The 5,888-nt window shown below is 37.1% G+C and overlaps 1 pseudogene; it reads left to right on the top strand.

Moving 5' to 3' along the window:
* The first annotated feature begins 283 nt into the window (after positions 1 to 283).
* LOC108321734 (probable LRR receptor-like serine/threonine-protein kinase At1g63430) lies at positions 284 to 5,115 on the top strand (annotated as a pseudogene).
* Positions 5,116 to 5,888: the final 773 nt, after the last annotated feature.

Here is a 5,888-nt window from a genome sequence, read left to right on the forward strand (position 1 = left end):
CACTAAGTAAAAATACTTTTATCTAATAATTGACGTCGAAGCTGCTAGCTTAAGCGTAGTTTTGTCGATTCAAAAACTCCAGCGAAAATATTATACTGACTAAAATTTCTTTTCAACTCGCTTATCAAGGAAAAACGCCTAGGTGCAACAAATAATTTAAATTTAAAATTTAAAGTAAAAAGCAAAAAGAAAACCATAAAATAAAATAAGAAAAGGTTTTAAAAAGAAACTCCCTCCTTTTTTTTTTTAAGGTTTTAACTATGCCTAGGAGGGAGTTCGAAAAAGCAAAGCCAAAAGAGCTGTTTCTCTGAAATTCATCTTCTCTTCTCCATTTGTTCGTTGTGCGATGAACCAAACCAAACGCGGGCTTGTGAGGCTGATACTCTTCCGCGAACACATTTGTCTTCTTTTTTGTTCTTGTCTCAATCTTTCTGAATTCTGAATCGCTTAATGCTCAACGAATCTTCTGGCATTATCTCCCTTCTGCAAGATCTTCATCTCACTCAGTCTTCTTCCAAAGTTCTCTCAGGTTAGTGGATCCGCTTCACGAACATCTGAACGAGTTGGTAATTTCGTGAGTGTTTCTGTTTTCCCCGTTCTTTTACTCTGTTTTTGTTTTCACCGTTCTTTTTCTCATTTTCGGTTTCGGGGATAACTGAAGAAAATGAGGATTGTTGTTTGAAATTTTTTGTTGTCGTCATATTGAATTTTAGTTTCTAAGTGAGGCATTTCGAGTTAGTTGATGTTCATCTTTTGATTTTTAGGTTTTCCGTGTTTATGATTTTCTTTTTTATACTTTGTCAGATATTTATGTTTGAACTAAAAGTGTTCAAGATAAGATCTATTTGTGTGTGGATGTTGTAGTAATTTAAAAAAGAAGAAAGAAAAAGAAAGGCAAGATTGAAGGTGGAAGACCTTTTCAACCTTGAGGGAAGTTGATTAAGATTGGGTCCATTGAATTAGCCGAGTGGGGGTGTGGATGTGTTAGGTTAATGATTTTGAATTTTACAGCTTGGAATGCGGTTGAACGTGATGATTCGATGAGGACTTTAAAGCATGGAGCACTGGACTAGAGGAATGGAGAGTAGAGTGTCTATGTGGAGCTAGGGTTATCCTGATTAAGTCATTCATTGGGGGCCTTGTTTAAAGTTTGAAAGGCCCATTTGTATGGAAAGTTAGCTTTTTTGTTTTTTAAAAAATGTTATGAGTTTTTGTTTTTTCGCAATTTGCAATTGCCGATGGTAACCTTTTTTGTTAATGGCAATTCGCAATCTAGTGTCCTGCCTGCCTTCCAGTCCATCAAGTCATTACCCTCCGAGTTCAAGTTTGCCAACAATCCAAACCCTCTGGTTGTGGAAAAACATGGAGATGTCAAATGTAGACACACCAATCCAATTTGATGAAATGGTTTTGAGAAACATATCAGGATCATCATTGAAGGGGTTTCTTGCACCAGAGTTGGGGAAACTCACCCACTTGCAAGAACTGTATGTTCACCCTTTCTCTAGCCGTACTTCATCCTGAAAAGTGAAAACCTGTGGCTTGGTCATATTGTGATTATTACTTGGCTTGGTTCTGGTATATCATGGCTGAAGCTGATTTCTGGTTCTTTTGTTTATGCAGAATTTTGCACGGAAACAATCTCATTGGAACAATACCTAGAGAATTGGGCGACTTGAAATATCTCAGGGTGCTTGATCTAGGAATGAATCAGGACCAATTCCTCCAGAGTTTGGAAATCTAACTCAAGTTGTGAAAATGTAAAAGAAATTCAGTATAAACTTCCTGAATAGAAAAAAATAAAAATAATTGACTCTCCTACTTATTCAAATGTGTTTGCATTCTTGTAGAAACTTGCAGTCCAACGGGTTGACTGGTAGGCTACCTCCAGAGCTTGGAAACTTGAGATTCCTTCAAGAACTTCAGCTGGATAGGAATAGACTTCAAGGGCCTATTCCTGCTGGCGATAGCTCAAATTTTGCTTCAAATATGCATGGAATGTGAGTGTAATTTTACAATCGAGTTATTATAGTTTGGTCAGGGATTCAGTATTCTTATTCACGTAGTTCTTTCCTAACCTGGTTGATAAAACACTTCCGTTTCATAGTACGGATGTAGACTATAGGACTGTAACGCACCTTTATATATGTTGTACGTAGCCATGATTGAACGAGCTAGTATTTGGTCTTGTATGCAATTAAATTGATGCAATTACTGTTTCACGTTTGAATGTTACTTCTTTCATCACTCGTGTCGTGACTAATGCAAATGAGAAATTTGTTTCTTTTATATATATATATATATATATATTATCATGCATTAGATTTATCTTGAAGATTGTTGTTGTGAAGGAGATATTATGGATACATACAAAATGGAATGGGATAATCTATTATTGGCAAGAAATGACCAGTGTCAAGTTTTCAACATGTTCAGGAGCCGTTCAAAAGAATTTCATTAGGGAGAGTTAAACGTCCTTTGGGTTATGAAACAACTTATATCTGTTGTGGCTGAAAAACCTGCAGTCAGATTCAACATTAAGTGTAAAAGATCAAGTTATACCGGTCAAAATTTGAATTTTTTTAATCTGCCTCTAATAAATTTGTGTGACTTCTTCAGGTATGTGTCCAAGGAGAATGTAACTGGCTTCTGTCGTTCGTCTCAGTTGAAAGTAGCAGACTTCTCATAATTTTTTAGTTGGTAGCATACCCAAATGCTTGCAGTATCTTCCGAGGTACTTTTTGATACTCTGGTCATGTTGACATTCTACTCCTCCACTATATTTAGTAATCATATACTATGTCTGGCAGGTTAAGCTTTCAAGGGAATTGCATCCAGAGCCAGGATATAAAGCAGCGACCTCCTATACAGTGTGGTATGTATTGACATTACCTTTCAAGAACTCAGGTTGAAGGCATGAATTAAATGTCTCTTCATATTTGAATTATGCCAAAGAAATGAAAGGAGCTGAGTCTTGACTTAATTGTGAAGTGGCTTTCATGGATATTCCCTTTGTATTCCTCTTTTTAAAACCCAAGCAGGTGTTGAGAATAGATCTATGTATTCTTTATAGATAAGAATTTTGTCAAATCCAATATACGCTGAACAACACTTGCTTCTTCCAATCTTATGTTCTAACACTGAAATTTTATTTCATAGCGGGTGCTTCTCCTGCCAGTGCCAAGAGTCAGCCAGTGGGATCCAAGTCACCAACTTACTGAATATGTGTCCAAGCATCACGGAGCGTCAAAACCTGTTTGGCTTTTGGCTCTAGAAATAGTAACTGGGACTATGGTGGGCTCTCTCTTTCTGGTTGCTGTTCTTGCTGCTTTTCAGAGATGTAACAAAAAATCATCTATCATTATTCCTTGGAAAAAATCTAGAAGCCAGAAAGATCAGACGCCAGTATATATAGGTATGTAAATTCTCTTTTTCTGATTTCCCAACTTTCTATTTACATCTAATAGTTCTAGAGCTGTTTTCAACATAATCAGTTCTATTAAAATGCAGACCCTGAGATGTTGAAGGATGTGAGAAGGTATAGCAGACAAGAGCTTGAAGTGGCCTGTGAAGACTTCAGCAACATAATTGGGTCCTCACCAGACAGTGTGGTTTACAAGGGAACAATGAAAGGTGGACCTGAGATTGCTGTGATTTCCCTCTGCATCAGGGAGGAGCATTGGACAGGATATCTTGAGCTCTATTTTCAGAGAGAGGTAAATGGAAATTTTCCTATGGCAACAGCCTGCAAGAATTTGCAGGCAGATAGTTGTCCCAATCTTTTAATATTTACTTATGCTATTAATGCCATTCAGGTGGCAGACTTGGCAAAGTTAAATCATGAGAATATAGGAAAACTACTTGGTTACTGTAGAGAAGACACTCTATTTACAAGGATGTTGGTTTTTGATTATGCTTCAAATGGGACACTTCATGATCACCTTCATTGTTGTAAGTCAAATTTCTCAGGTGGCGTACAAGTAACATGTCTTAAGCGTTTCATTCCTTCAACATGTAATTGTGACTGCAGATGAAAAAGGATGCCAATTCTCATGGACACGGCGTATGAAGATTGCCATAGGCATTGCGCGTGGACTCAAGTATTTGCATACCGAAGTGGAGCCTCCATTTACTATCTCAGAACTGAATTCTAGTGCTGTATACCTTACAGAAGAATTTTCCCCTAAGGTGCGGTCACTAGTAGTTCAAATCTTCAAATTTACCAGATACAGTTGTGTTCATATCTTCTTGCTGTCAAGAATGAGCAGAAATAAAGTAACTTTCACCTATGTTTATATAGTATAATGTGTTGGAGATCCAAAAGCTTGCTTATTCATTGTCATGAACCTGAATTGCAGCTGGTCGATTTTGAAAGTTGGAAAACAATTCTTGAAAGATCAGAAAAGAATTCTGGTTCCATTGGCAGCCAAGGTGCTATCTGTGTTCTTCCAAACTCCCTTGAAGCACGCCATCTTGATACCAAAGGAAACATATTCGCTTTTGGGGTACTTCTACTGGAGTTAATTAGCAGAAGACCTCCGTACTGTAAGGACAAAGGATACTTGGTTGACTGGGTAAGGAACTTCCGGAAATTTGATGTTTAAAAAGCCTTACACAAACCTGGAAGAATGTATATTTTGTCTAAGCCGCATTTTTTATATGTATATTTGTGCTGCAGGCCAAGGACTACCTCGAAAGGCCAGACGAAATGTCAAGCGTGTTGGATCCTGAACTGAAGCATTTTAGTCATGAAGACCTCAAAGTGATATGCGAGGTAATAACTCTCTGTATCAACCCTGATAAAACTGAGCATCCATCTATGAGAGAATTATGTAGCGAGACACACACTAGTAATACTTTTATCTTAATATACAGTCAAAACTAAATTAACAGATTTACACTAAAGCAGCGAGACACACTAGTAATACTTTTTTCTGACTACTCTCTTCCTTTTCTCTTACTCTTATATTTCATTTCTATTGTAAATGATTGCTCATAAAGGGTATGTGTTCTGGCTTTAAGCACGAGAAGGTCTCGTTGTATAGAAATTGTTAAATAGAACAAGATTGTATTCCACTGGTGTTTCCTTTGTGTATTATACCGAGCATTGTGTCATTTGTCTTGGACTCTTCACGCACGTATTTTTCAGGGATTTTTATGACGTATGTTATAGCTTTGTAAGGGCCTCGTTTTACAAAGCTCAAAGCAGTGTTTGAGTAATCATGGAAATCTTATTCTGTACTATTATTTGTTGGGTTTGTTTTAGATGAAACGAAAGAAACATTTCAATTGTCATGTCAGTGCCAGTGCCATGCACTCTCCCGTTTGTTTATTTCTCGTAGTTGCATCCTTTTAGAGTTTGTTAACAATAGAAATATCGTAACTTAAAGAAAAAAGCATGTAAATAATGTATGGCGACAGTGATCTACTTCAAACACGAAAAGTAAAAAAAAAATAGAGGTATATAATAAATACTTTTACATAAATTCATCTTCCAAGTGGTTTGGTTGGCAACATGTCAGACCAGCAACCTATAATAAATGCTACTTAGTCTTGATCCAGCCATCCACATTGTCTCTTGAAACTAATCAAGATCAATGGAACACTGAAGAATGTTTGGAAGAAAGATACATTATAATAGTACATGCCATTTTGGATTTGTCGTTGTTGATTGAATCCAGGCTAAAATAAACAATAACCGTATGGCCCCCGATGTCGTCAAATAGTTAGGAAAAAATAGTAAACTTTGAACTGTGAAGGAGAGCTGAGGCAGCAAAAGGGGGGACTTAGAGGGCTCGCGCTTTTACAATGTCCAAGCTCATCTCACTTGGATCAGTTACTTGCAGTTCGACTTGAATGCCGTCTAGTTCCCTCTTGAATCTATCCTT

The sequence above is a fragment of the Vigna angularis genome, chromosome 2 (genome assembly GCF_016808095.1).
Source record: "Vigna angularis cultivar LongXiaoDou No.4 chromosome 2, ASM1680809v1, whole genome shotgun sequence".
NCBI classification, from domain to species: domain Eukaryota; kingdom Viridiplantae; phylum Streptophyta; class Magnoliopsida; order Fabales; family Fabaceae; genus Vigna; species Vigna angularis.